The sequence below is a fragment of the Crocuta crocuta genome, unplaced genomic scaffold (assembly GCF_008692635.1).
Source record: "Crocuta crocuta isolate KB4526 unplaced genomic scaffold, BGI_CrCroc_1.0 scaffold223, whole genome shotgun sequence".
Taxonomy (NCBI): domain Eukaryota; kingdom Metazoa; phylum Chordata; class Mammalia; order Carnivora; family Hyaenidae; genus Crocuta; species Crocuta crocuta.
Window position 1 is genome coordinate 4,656,896 of NW_027529426.1, and position 13,432 is coordinate 4,670,327.

Genomic DNA, 13,432 nt, shown 5'->3' on the forward strand with positions numbered 1-13,432 from the left:
TAATACACCCAAAACTCTCCAAAAATCCTCTTCTAATCTTTAACTCCTCTCAGACTTTCCAACCCCATTTATTGGCTGGAAGTCAGCAAAGGATTACAAAACCTGTTATCTAATCTCACACTTCACTCCAGAAGCCATAACAAATTGAGATTAAAATTGTCCCATTTTTATCAGCCTGTTATACTAATGAAATTGCTATGAAATCGTCATTTTATATAGTGATAATAAGAGGCCAAAATTTTTGGCAATACATATCAAGGGCTTTAAAATAATTCTATATGTGTATAGGATGGTTTCATATGTTAAAAATATGTAGACCTACTGGGAATTTATCCAAGGGATATATGTATGCTGCTTTGAAGGGACACATGCACCCCAATGTTTATAATAGCACTATCAACAATAGCCAAAGTATGGAAAGAGCTCAATTTCCATCGATGGGTGAATGGATAAAGAAGATGTGGTATATATACATACTATATATATGTATTTATATATACACTGTATATAGTGGAGTATATATATATAGTGGAGTATTACTTGGCAATCAAAAAGAATGAAATCTTGCCATTTGTAACTCCGTGGACGGAAATAGGGGGTGTTATGCTAAATGAAATTAGAGAAAGACAAATATCATGACTTCAGTCATATGAAGACTTTAAGATACAAAACGGATGGACATAAGGAAAGGGAAGTAAAAATAATATAAAAACAGGAAGGGGGACAAATCATAAGAGACTCTTAAATATAAAGAACAAACGGGGTTTTGGGAGGGCTTGTGGGAAGGGGATGGGCTAAATGGGTAAGGGGCTTAAGGAATCTACTTCTGTTTTTTAGTATATGTGCTGCCGAAGCGAGCACTTAAGGAATCTACTTCTGAAATCATTGTTGCATCATGTGGTAACTAACTTGGATGTAAATTATAAAAATAAATTCTAGAAAATAGAAAAAAGAATAGAAAGAAATGCATTGAAATAAAACTGATTCTGTGGGTGGAAGCAAAAAAATATGCAGAGAAAGAGGTCTAGATGAAAATATACAAAAACATTATCACTGCTAAACCTGTGTTTGTGTTTACTTTTGCTTTTATAGTTTTCTGTACTTGAAAAACTTATAACCAACAAAAGGAAATTATATCAAAACTAAGTTTTCAACAGCTCCCAGATAGAAGACAAGCAAACAGTTTGGGGAGAGACAGTGTGGAAACAACAATCTGAAAAATGTACAGGGCACAAAAAGGGGAGTTATTCCCTATTCTAGGAGTGCTCCTCTGAGAGGCAGCATTCACAGAGCCTCTTCAGGAATAAAGGAAATGACTGGTGCTATTTCACTACCCTGTCCCTCAGCATAAACACAGCCACCTGAGGGAAGCAGCTCAGAGAGGACATTGGCTGCCTAACTTGCTTACACCAAGGACCACCCCTCTGTGCTGTCACAGGACTGCTCTCCTCAGTGAGGGTTGCCTCAGTCCCAGCAGAGTGGGCCCCTGCCCCGGAGGACCAGCACAATCTCTGCCCACACCATGTCTCCTGACCAGAGAGTTCTGCAGGGCCTCAATTCTGGTGGAGTTGGTTTCAGGTCTCATTTCACAAGCAGACCAGAGCACACTTAGTTAGTACTTTCCACATTCAGGCCAAGGACCAAACACTGCCCACAAAGAGAGCCTTTGCAGGTAACTTGGCCTGAAGGATAGAGTAGCAAAAACATAACAGAAGAGCACACACCAGTGACACTCCCTGAAGCACTATGCCCTGGGCACTACATGACCTCTCCTACTTTCATGAGCAGGATACATAACTGGTTTTTCTAACACAGAGAAGAAGACAGAGATTTATTCAAAGTGCCAAGATGGAGGAATTTATTCCACATTAAAGAACAAGATCAGGCCACGGCCAGAGCTCTAAGTGAAACATATATAAGTAACATGCCTGATGAAGAATTTAAAGCAATAATGATAAGGATACACACTGGGCCTGAGAAAAGAATATAAGACGTCAGTGAGACCCTTACCACAGAGATAAAATAGTGAAGAAAGAATCAGTCAGAGATGAAGAAGGCAATAAACAAGATTGGAAATAGGCTTAGCACAAAGAACAGGCTGGAGGAAGCCAAGGAATGGATTAGTGACAAAGAAGACAAAATAATGGAAAATAATGAAGCTGAACAAAAGAGAAAAAGAAGACTTATGGAACATCAGAATAGATTTAGGGAACTCAGTGACATCGATATTATAAGAGTAGCAAGAAGAAAAATAGAAAGGTGGCAGAAAATTTGTTTGAGAAAATAATAGCTGAAAATTTCCCTAAGTTGGGGAAGGAAACAGAGTTCCAGATCCAAGAGAAACAGAGAAATCCCATTAAAATCAACAAAATCAGGCCAACACCAAGACATGTTGTAATTTGCAAAATATAGTGATAGAGAATGAATTTTAGAAGCAGCAAGACAAAATTTAAGTCCATAATTTATAAGGGAAAATCTATAAGGCCAGCTGGAGGTTTCTCAACAGAAACTTGCAAGCAAGAAGGGAGTAGCATGATATATTCAAAGTGCTGGATGGGAAAGTCTGCAGCCAAGAATGCTCTATGCAGTAAGACTATCATACAGAATAGAAGGAGAGATGAAGTTTCCCAAACAAAAACTAAAGGAGTTTGTGACCACTAAACTAGCCCTGCAAGAAATATTAAAGGGGACTCTGAGCATAAAGAAGAGACCAAAAGTGACAAAGACAAGAAAGGATCAGAAAAACATCCCCAGAAACAACAACAAAACAAGTAATAAAATGGGAATAAATACATCTGTATCAATAATTTCTTCAAATGTAAATGGACTAAATGCTCTAATCAAAAGACACAGTGTGTCAGAAAGGATAAAAAAAAAATCTACCTGCCAATGCTGCCTCCAAGAAACTCATTTTAGACCTTATGACACGTACAGATTGAAAGTGGGGGGAAAGAGAAACATTTAACACTCAGTTGGATATCAAAAGAAAGCCAGAGAAGCAATACTTATATTGGAAAAACTAGGGTCTAAGACAAAGACTGTAATAAGAGACAAAGAAGGGCATTACATAATCATAAAGGGGACAATTCAACAAGAAGATATAACAGTTGTAGATATTTATGCACCCAACATGAAAGTACCCATATATATAAAACAATAACAAAGGAATTAATTAATAACACAATAATAGGAGAGGACTTTAACATCCCACTTACATGAATGGACAGATCATCTAAATAGAAAAGCAACAAGGAAACAATGGCTTTGAATGACACACTGGACCAGATGGACGTAACAGATAGATTCAGAATAGTCCATGCCGGAAGCCGGCTCCGGCCAGATCCAGGGGTCCCTGAAGGATGGATGTTGTTGGTGAGGGAGGGATGAGGGAGCCATGAGAATCTTTCTGGTCACCAGGTAAGCATTTCCTCTCTGACTGGGGCTCAACTTTATTTTATAATTAAGTGTTTGGGGGATGCCACAGAAGTGGCATTTGCCTTAGACAATGATTTCTGATGACAAACTTCTTTGATATGTAAGAATTTCCCAGAACATAGATTTGTAGAAGATTTCTGCATAACCTTTATCAATAGTGATTGAGGTAGGTGATTTAGATGCTTATCCTATGGGGAAGGGAGGTATCTTTAGCATACCAGACAATGTTTTTAGCATAAAAAGGGTGAAGTTAGTTCTTTGTGAGCAGGGTCAATAGCTTGTTTGTTTAAGGAGAAGTATTAAGAAAAACAGATCTTTCAGGAAATACAATGTTTGCTCCCATAATCACAAAAGAAGAAGCTCCTCAATAGGTTCCTTCACAGGGTGCAATCAGCATATTCAAGGCCAGAATAAGTCACTCTGAATACTGATCACAAGATGCCTTGGGAGTCGGTGCTCCAAGCAGAAACAATTGGGTGGGGGTGGATATGTCCTTAACTCTAAATTAGGCTTTGTCTCAGGGTCAGACTCAGTTGTAACTCTTGTGTTCTTAGCCCCCTTTATTATCTAAGTCTTGGATCTGCAAGGCCCATAGGAAGAGCCTTTTGACAATCATCCCCAATGCTTTCATCTAAAATCTCTTTTGAAAAGGCAGGGATATGCTTTTCCTTATGAGGAATCTGTGTGGGGAATATCGATCTGATTTGGAATATTGTGAGGCCTGATCAATACCAGCAGCTCATTTCCAACATGAGCCAGTAGTAGCAGGAGATACCAATTTTCTTTTCTCATGGCAGGAGCTGTGCAAACGCTGCTATTTCCTCGCTGTGACTGTCATCCAGTGAGGCCGGAGCGGCTCCCAGCAATTCCATCCTAAAACAACAGAATACATATTATTTTCAAATGCATATAGACCATTCTCCAAAATAGATCACATATTAGGTCACAAAACAGGCCTCAACAAGCACAAAAATACTGAAATTGTAACACACATCTTTTCTGACCACAATACTATGAAACTAGAAGTCAACCACAAGAGAAAGTCTGGGAAGACCACAAATACATGGAAGTTAAATAATATGCTACTAAACAATGAATGGGTCAACCAGGAAACCAAAGAAGAAGTTAAAAAAATACACGGAAACAAATAAAAATGAAAACACAACCGTTCAAAAACCTTTGGGATTTAGCAAAAGTGGTCCCAAGAGGAAAATACATAGCAATATAGGCCTGTATCAGAAAGCAAGAAAAATATCAAGTAAACAACCTAACCTTATACCAAAAGAAGCTAGAAAAGAACAACAAATGAAGTCTAAAGCCAGAAGGAGGAAGGGATATGGAATAGAGCAGAAATAAATGATGTAGAAACTAAAACACACTCACACACACACAAACATATCAGCGAAACCAGGAGCTGGTTCTCTGAAACAAAATCAATAAAATTGATAAACCTCTAGCCAGACTTATTGAAAAGAAAAAGGACGAAAATAAATAAAATCACAAACGGGAGAGGAGAAATAACAGAAATAAAATTGAGAGAGGAGAAGGAACACAAGCAGGCAAAGGGCAGAGAAAGAGGGAGAGAGAGAATCCCAAGCAGGCCTCATGCTGTCGGCACAGAACCCAACATGGGGCTCAATCCGATGAACCATGAGATCATGACCTGAGTCAAAATCAAGAGTCAGATATTCAACTAGCTGAGTTACCCAGGCGCCTCAGCAATCTACACATTTAATGCAGTTCCTATAAAAATATCACCAGTATTTTTCACAGAGCTAGTTCTTTTACATAAAGAACTAGTTGAATAAAATAGAAAAGCATTAAGCCCCGATTGGTATATTGACAATAAGATGGACAGTTCAAGAGAAGATTAAGTCGGAAAACAAACCAATGAAAAACTCTGACCTCACTAATGTAACCCAAATATCACCGAAGTTTCTAGTTTTTCCTTTTATTTTCAAGTAAAACCACTCAAGTCCCCAACCTGCGTGGTTACACGAAAGCAGACCTTCCTGAGGATTTCAGAGGCATGTGAATTTCCTGGCCACCTCTTGTTGGGCTATTTCTTTCTGTGGCTCCCCAACACTTTGGACCCACTTATCCCTGCTTCCTTACCTTCACTGTTCCAGAGCCCTCAGACGGACTTCATCCTCATACTAGGACACAGCCACTTCTTGAATTCCGCAAATTAACACCCATACAAGTGGATGGCCCCCCTTAATAAAGATCCATTATCGAAGTTCATTAACAAGGACCCAGGTACTATGTATTTAAGAGGCAGGGAAAAGAATGCTGCATATTGATGATGTGGTTACAGGCAGGCCTACAAGGATGGTGATCTCTCTTCCAAGACAACTTGAAGATACTTCTTAGAACTTAAATATTATAGCCCTAACCCCCAAAGAAACCGAAGCCTTGGAAAATACACTAAGGGAAGTTATAAGGAGTATGAACAAAAGGATTGGGGCACCTGGGTGGCTCAGTCAGTTAAGTGTCCAACTTCGGCTCAGGGAAAGATCTCATAGTTTGAGAGTTGGAGCCCCACGTCGAGTGCTCTGCTGTCAGCACAGAGCATGCTTCAGATCCTCTGTCCCCTCTTTCTCTGCCCTTCCCCCCTCTAAGAGAACTAAACATTTAAAAAAGGAACAAAAGGACTAATACCAATGTAAGAGAAAAAATAGGAAATAAGAGCCTAAATCTGGGAGGTCCACCTGCATCTAATAAGTATTTTAGACAGAGAAAATGGAGGAGGAGGCACTGTCAAAGTAATAAAGCAAAGAAATTCTATTGGAAGACATGAAACTCTTAACTATACCCAGAGAAGTGAATGGTACAAGACATCACCTCTTGAGATTTTAGAATAATTTTAGCATAATGTTAGACAACGATCCTAAAAGTTTCCAGAGAGAAGGAGAAACACATGTACAAGGAGTCAGAAATAAGATAGCATTGCACTTCTCAATACCAGAAGCTAGAAAATAAAATTGTATGGGGAAAGTTATTTGGAATTTAGGAATTTACATACAGCCAAACAATCAATCAAATATGAAGCAGGACATTTAAGTCCTGCTTAAATTAACCCTCAAAAGACTTTCATAGGAAATTACTGGAGTATGTGTTCCACTATAACAGGTAAAAACCAAGAAAGACAATGCTATTAATTCTTTATAGTGTTTCTGCCATACAGTTATAAAAGACATGAATAACTTTAAGAATATAATAAACAGTAAATATCTACTAAAATAATTAGGAAGGAAGGAATTTTGAGTACCTATTATTTTGTTTTTAATATATATTATTTAATTGCAAGCATATAAAATTTAATTTTTAATAATGGTTGTTTTGGCCAACTGGTTCACAAAATTCTTGAAAATTAAAACTTTGCTTTTATGAGCTGGTATAACCTGGCTCTAGCACACCACTGGATATATTGGAAGATATCTGATTCAGTGTGTAATTTTTTCAGATTCAATCAAAACATTGCACATATGTGGTTGAAAACCAGGAAATCTGGGGAGATTTCTCACATTGATGTGTCTTTACAGGGCGTTTGTTACATTATTGTGTTTCTCTATAACTTGGTCTAAAACAAACATTAAGTGTGATGCCTGGGTGGCTCAGGTGGTTTAGTGTCTAACTTGTGATTTTGGCTGAGGTCAGGATCTCATGGTCATGAGATCGAGCCCCATGTCTGGCTGCAATCTGAGCAAGAAGCTTGCTTGGGAGTCTCTCTCTCTCCCTCTCTCTCTCTACCCCTCCCTAACTCATGCTTTCTCTCTTTCAAAATAAAACAATAAAACAATTGTTTAAAAAAACAATACAACAAACATTAAGCAGCTTATTAATAAAGTTATAATAATAACTGGCACCTGGATGAGAAATCCAGACTTCCCTCCTTTCCTTCTCTACTTTTTTCCTTTTGCCACTCCCTGTTTAGCTATAAATTTTATTCCCCTGCCCCACCTGTCACTTGTTTTTATAGTCTCCATTCCTATCCTGTCCCTTGTCTTCATCCTTATTTTCTCCATTCTTTCCTTTATATTTTTGTTTTCTCCTTTAGATTTTCTATCTTTTCTGCTTATAAAGCCTTCCATTTTCTCTCTTTCCTTCTTTAATTTTTTTTAAAAGCTTACTTTTTGAGGGGGATAGAGACAGACAGTAGTATGAGCAGGCGAGGAGCAGAGAGAGAAGGAAACACAGAATCTGAATCAGGCTCCAGGCTCCAAGCTGTCAACACAGAGCCTAACATGGGGCTTGAAACCATGAACCATGAGATCATGACCTGAGCCAAAGTTGGACACTTAACCAACTGAGCCACCCAGATGCCCTTTTCTCTATACTTCTTTAATCTTTCTTTAGTATTTGCTTATCTTCCCTCTTTTCTCCCCCATTCTACCTTGAATATATATATAGGCTTATCCCTAAAGCCTTTAGGGTAATTTCTGAGAACACAGGTCCCAAGGTCCTGATAGATGTTTCTACAGTAGGGCCATTTGTAGAGTGAATAGGATCAGTTGAGAAAGGGAACAGGAATTGGAATGATAAGAGGCGAGGAAATGAGAAATATCAGCATTTGGCATTAGTGGGGAAAATTCTGTGGGTGAATAGGAGTTCCAGTTTGTTGGCTAATTATAGGATGGTCGTTAATTAACTTAAGGCTCTAGCCCAATTTGTTCAACATGATAGCCACTAGCCATATTTGGCTATCAAGTGCTTAAAATGTGACAAGTCTGAGTTGAATTGTGGTGTAAGTGTAAAACACATACCAGACTTCTAAGACATTGTATGAAGAAAAAAAAAAAAGAAATATCTTAATAGTTTTCATATTGACTATATGTTAATATTTTGATACGGTGATTCAACATATATTGAAACTAACTTAACCTGTTTCTTTTTGTCTTTTAAATATAGTTACTAGAGGGGCACCTGCGTGGCTCAGTCAGTTAAGTGTCTGACTTCAGCTCAGATCATGATCTCATAGTTTGTGCGTTGGAGCTCCACATCAGGCTCTATGCTGACAGCGTGAAGACTGGAGCCTGCTTTGGATTCTGTGTCCCCCCTCTCTCTGCCCCTTCCCTGCTCACACTGTCTCTCTTTCTCTCAAAAATAAATAAACATAAAATAAAATAACAAAATAAAATAAGATATATATAGTTACTGGATAACTTAGAGTTACTTGTGTGGTTTTCATTGTTTTTATTCTATTGGACAGTGCTACTCTAGTCATTGATAATGAAGTATTTACCAAATCTCTGCAAAGTCTTTCTTTAGGTTTCCATTACATATTTAGGACCACTCAATTTATCCGTTCAAACTAAAATTTTCTCCCTTCCTTATATTTGTTATGTATAGTAAATGAATGATAAGCTATTAGAATTTCCTAACCATGTGAGAATTTTATTACCTTTTATTTTTGATAAATATAATTCAGAAAAAATACACTGTGTCACTATTTTCTCTTCCTGATGTTTATAACTAAACTAGAGGAGCTTTATTCAACATATACTTTGTACTAGACTATGAGCTAACTTGTGATGGCTTTAAGCAATCTCAGTCCATTCCTTCTACCAGCTGGAAGCCTTGAGTGCCCAGATCAGGAACCTAGGCCCTATCAAAGGCAAGATGTAATATAGGCCAGTAGACTGTCAGATGGTCCATGGGTCCTCTGCCCAATAGAGATACTCCATTTTGGAGCTCCTTGGATACAAAGATCCAATCAGATTTCTTATCTTCGGGAAGTATCCTCAGGATGAGGCATGTTCTGCCCATAAACTATAACACTGAGAACAGGCTGTAGTAAGAAATAGAAGCAAAGGCAGCAATAAAGAGAAGCTGGCAGTAGAAAGAGAAGCAGATTAAGAAAGAGGAAGAGTCAAAGAGAAGCTGACTCATTACTAGAGTAGAGAACAGCCCTTGTCCACTTTGGAGAATACAACAAGATGGTCCAGCCACCAGTGCTACTGTGACAGCCATTTTTCTAGTTCTCTGTGAGAACTTGTAGCCTTCCTTCCTCCTGGAGTGTCTTTAAAATAAACCTCCAACCACCTGAGATAACACAGGGTTCTCTGTTCATTGAAACATATATGAAGGATATCTATAAGAGGGGGAAATCACATGAGAGAGAGAGTGTATGTGTTTGTATGTGTGTGTGGAGGTGTTACGATGGCAGTATTTCCAAAGCTCAGAGTAAGAGAAGAGGGGAGAAAGGGGACAGATAAAGGGGGAAAATTTTTGAAGGCAATAAAAAAATTTACACCCCCAAATTATCAGTGAATATGGTTCTGAGCTTACTATTGCTAATTGTAAATAAGGTTTTAAATATTTAGAAATTCCAGATGAAGGCAGAGAGAGTAGTACATAAACTTTTGGGCACCTGGAATAGTGAAAACACTGTGGCCTTTGGACTCAGGTTCAGTTTTGAACCGTGACTCCATTTCTTACCGGATGATTACCTTGGGTGAGTTTCTTATTCTCTCTGAACAATTTTCATCATATGTCAAATGGGAATTATAGATAAGTTTTATGGAGTTTCTGGAGAGGATTAGCCAACATACTGTATGTAATATTTCCTATAATACTCCTGTATTTACTTTAGAAAAGTAAAACAAGCTATTGTGATGATGATGATAATGACACAGAATACTACTCTCTTTCTCTCTCTCTCTCTCTCTCTCTCTCTCTTTTTTAAGATTTATTTATTTTGAGAGAGACAGAGTGCAAGCAGAAGAGGGGCAAAGAGACAGGGAGAGAAAGAATCCCAAGCAGGCTCCATGCTATCAGCACAGAGCCCAGCGCGGTGCTCGATCTCACCAAGTGTGAGATCATGGCCTGAGCTGAGATTAAGAGTTGGATGCTTTATGGGGCGCCTACGTGGCTCAGTCGGTTAAGTGTCCAACTTCGGCTCAGGTCATGATCTCGCTGTTCGTGGGCTTGAGCTCAGAGCCTGAAGCCTGTCAGCTATGCTGACAGCTAGCTCAGAGCCTGGAGCCTGTTTCAGATTCTGTGTGTGTCTCTCTCTCTGACCTTCCCCTACTCACGCTGTCTCTAGCTCTCAGAAATAAATAAAATATTAACAAAAATTTTTAAAAAGAGTTGGATGCTTAACCGACTGAGCCACCTAGGTGACCCCAGAATACTACTCTTTAACTGGGCTCCACTTGTTTTTGACAAGTAAATTAAAAAATAAGTAAAGAAGGGGCACCTGCGTGGCTCAGTCAGTTAAATGTCTGACTCTTGATTTCAGCTCAGGTCATGATCTCATGGTTAGTGAGATAGAGCCCCACATCATGCTCTGCACTCACAGTGTGGATATCTGTGGGATAGCTCTCTCTTCCTCTCTCTCTGTCCCTCCCCCTCTCTCAAAATAAATAAATAAACTTTAAAAAATAAGTTAAAAAAACCTCCATTCACTGGCAGGGCAAAGTGTTTAAATATTTTGGGCGCTTAAAAAAGGAAGAATATTTCTTTAGACACCAAAAAAATTCAAGTAATTTTTTTCCTTGAGAGGACAACATAGGATGTGAGTGTCCTAATCATAGTGGTTTGAGAATTTCTGAAATGAAAGAGATTTTAGAGCTTAGTTCATCCAACAAGCTAGGAATTCCCTACCCCACACTCCTGATGGGTGTGCCTCCAGTACCTATTTTTATAGACATGTTTGCATGTGTTTAGTGTGCAGTAGACGGTTCATTTTCTGTTGTTGTTGTTTTTTTAATTTTTTAAAAATGTTGTATTTATTTCTGAGAGAGAGAGAGAGACCGCGTGAGCAGAGGAGGGTCAGAGAGAGAGGGAGACACAGAATCTGAAACAGTCTCCAGGCTCTGAGCCGACTGTCAGCACAGAGCCCAATGCAGGGCTAGAACCTTCGAACCGTGGGATCATGACCTGAGCCAAAGTTGGATGCTTAACCAACTGAGCCACCCAGGTGCCCCAACTGCTGTTTTTCTTTATGCTGTTTTTGTTTATTGTATGGTTTCCTCCTAAAGTATGTACAGAAATACATGCATTACATTTTTATGTAACAATGTTATTATTTTGTTTTTATTTTTATTTATTTTATTTTTTTAGAGAGGGAGAGCACAAGTAGAGGAGATGGGCAGAGGGAGAGAGAGAGAGAGAGAGAGAATCTTAAGCAGGCTCCATGCCCAGAGAAGAGCCTGATGCAGGGCTTGATCATACAACCATGAGATCATGACCTAAGCCAAAATCAAGAGAAGTTAGATGCTTAACCAACTGAGCCACCCAAGCATCCTCCACCAATATTATTGTTTAAAAATTTCTTATTTTTGAGATTTTATTTATACTAAATATTTGGCTGACACTGCTGGATATCATTATTGAAGATAAAAACTTCCAAATGGATTGTCCACAGGAGGAATGACCAATTAAAAGATAAATGATTATAATAGGTTTATATATATGTGAAATTGGGGAGAGGGTACATTCTTAATACAAGAATTTTTTTAAGTTTATTTATTTTGAGAGAGAGAGTACACGTGAGTGGGGGAGGGGCAGAGACAGAGGGAGAATTCCAAGCAGGCTCCACACTGTCAGCATGGAGTCCAATGAGGGGCTTGATTTCACAACCGTGAGATCATGACCTGAGCCGAAATCAAGAGTTAGACGCTTAACTGACCGAGCCACCCAGGCTCCCTGATCTGAACTTTGCTGTAACTCAGCATCAAAGTGCTCTAAAATGCTTTGGGAAACAATATGGCAGTTTACCATGTGATCCAGCAATTCCACTTCTAGGTATAAACCCAACAGAATCAGAAGCAGGGACTTGAACACCCGTGTTCATAGCAACATTATTCATAATAGCCGAAAGGTGAAACAACCCAAATATCCAGTGATGGATGAGTGGATGAACAAATACGGTATATATGCACAACAAAACATTAGTCAGCTTTAAAGAAGACATATATATACTGATATATACTGATATATATCTGATATATACTACAACAGGGAAGAACAGAGTCCTGCCTTACTATTGTTTAACAAGAGTTAGGAATAATTTTTTCTTTAATAAAACTTTAATCTTGAAGTCAGAGTGAGAGCAGTTAGAGAAAGAAAGATACATAAAAGAACCAGGATGATAATGGAGGGTACATCACTAGGCCTTACCACCACTGCCATGAAGTGAGAAGGATTTCCTTGACAAACAGGTTTTGATCATGGAGGCCAGCCTAGTCCAATATGTGTGAACCTCACTGCTCTCAAGGAAGGTATTAGAAATCTTTTTGTTTGTTTTTGTTGTTGTTTGTTTTAGTTATTACAAGACCATGAAGGGTAACTAGGTCCCAAAGAACTCTCATTAAGGGACGTGAGATTTCAGAGAACAGACTGGAAGCATTTCCACCCTGCCACCCCAACCAGAGAATGAAGTCTCAGGAAACAATATCTAACCTTAAAAGGTTAGATAAGGAGTTAACAATAAGTTTAAATGGGCAATCACCCTTTAAAGACTGTGACATCTACACCAGGAAGTCACACAACTGTGGCCACATTTGAGGCAGGAGGTCTGAGATGATGAGGATAGAATGTTTCTAGCATTACCAGTGAGTTTTGAGGTGGCTCAGTTATCAGGAGAGAGAAAGAGAGCAGAAGGAAATTCTGATACACACTACAATGTGAAAGAACCTTAAAACATTATGCACAAATAAGCCAGTCACAAAAGGCAAACATTGCATGATTCCACTCATATGAGGTGCCTAGGGTAGTCAGACTCCTACAGAGAATGGAATAGTTGACCCCACAGGTGGAGAGGAGTGGGAATATGATTATTGTTTAATGAGTCTAGAGCTTCAGATTGGAAAGATGAAAAGATCTACAGATAGACAGTGTGTTGGTTGCACAACCATGTGAAGTACTTAGTGGCACAACACTTAAAAATGGTTAGGGGCGGGGGCGCCTGGGTGGCTGTCGGTTAAGTGTCCCACTTCGGCTCAGATCACGATCTCATAGTTTATGAGTTCAAGCCCCGCGTGGGGCTCTG